At 51.2% G+C, this 1,317-nt stretch overlaps 1 pseudogene; it reads right to left on the minus strand.

Annotated features, from left to right (window-relative positions):
- Window positions 1-745: 745 nt before the first annotated feature.
- Window positions 746-863, minus strand: LOC124790705 (annotated as a pseudogene).
- Window positions 864-1,317: the final 454 nt, after the last annotated feature.

The raw sequence follows: 1,317 nt of genomic DNA on the forward strand, positions 1-1,317 counted from the left end.
ATTAGACCGTGAGGAGTTTCGTCCACAGAAGCTAGTAGTTAAAAGTTTGCTATTCCAAATCGGAATTCGACAGCGACGAGGATCGTGGCCTATCGAGACACCCGTTTATCGTACCGCGATATTGCTGCTCGCGCTCGTCGAGATGCGATGACTGGCATGCGAGTGCTGAATCAGTTGGTTCATGAGGACCATACTCAACGCCATGCAGGATCTCAACGGGTCCATACGTTAGCCCCTGAGAGAACAGATATATTGTTTTCTCTGCTGCGTAGGATTATACAGCTACCTCACATTGAGCCAGGAAAAGTGTTTGTTGCGAGCAAGACAAGTATCCATACGGAGCGGTGTGTCGATGTGTGGAGCACCACGGACTATCAGCAAGGCGAATATCGTTGCTGCAGAGACACGTGCAGCGATAGTGGTGCGTCCAACGACAACACGGGCACAAAAGTGGCACCGCATCGTCTTTTCGGACGAGTTCCGATTCTGCATACAACATCACGATGGACGTACCCATGTGTGGGTGCTCTCGTGTAAAGAACTAAAACTAAACTAAACTCCTCCCGAACAGGCCATGAAGACCCAACGGTACTGGCCCGCCGCCGTGTCATAGGCGACATTGGATGCGAATATGGAGGGGCATGTGGTCAGCACACCGCTCTCCCGGCCGTATGTCAGTTTCCGAGACCGGAGCCGCTACTTCTCAATCCTCAGTTTGCCTCACAAGGGCTGAGTGCACCCCTTTCGCCAACAGCGCTCGGCAGACTGGATGGTCACCCATCCAAGTGCTAGCCCAACCCGACAGCGCTTAACTTCGGTGATCTGACGGGAACCGGTGTTACCACTGCGGCAAGGCCGTTGGCCTCGTGTAAAGAACTGTTTCTATATTGCATTTACATTTTTCATAGTCGTACCTGACCAGCACCTGTCTTGATGGTACGGTTGCTCAAGACGATCGCCTCTGGTTCGCATGGCTCTACTCTATCTTTGGGTTTTGTGGCGTTATCTTTCAACTAGATAATACGCGACCGCATGTGGCCACTGCTGTCCTGACCTACCTCGATACAAAGTGTATTCGTTTATGTCCTGGCCAGGAAGTTCGTCAGACGTCTCACCCGTAGAAAACATCTGGTCACTGCCTGCCGAGAGATTGGGCTGCTATTACTCGCCAGCCACTATTAATGATGAACCCTCACATAGAGCTGAAGCAAATGGGGTATCTGTAGATGTCATCCAAGATCAGCTCCATTCGATTCCAATCCGAATTGGAGCGTTTTCACTGCCAGAGGTGGCAGTTCTATACGGTAAATTTCGCAC

The sequence above is a fragment of the Schistocerca piceifrons genome, chromosome 3, assembly GCF_021461385.2.
Source record: "Schistocerca piceifrons isolate TAMUIC-IGC-003096 chromosome 3, iqSchPice1.1, whole genome shotgun sequence".
In the NCBI taxonomy this organism is placed as follows: domain Eukaryota; kingdom Metazoa; phylum Arthropoda; class Insecta; order Orthoptera; family Acrididae; genus Schistocerca; species Schistocerca piceifrons.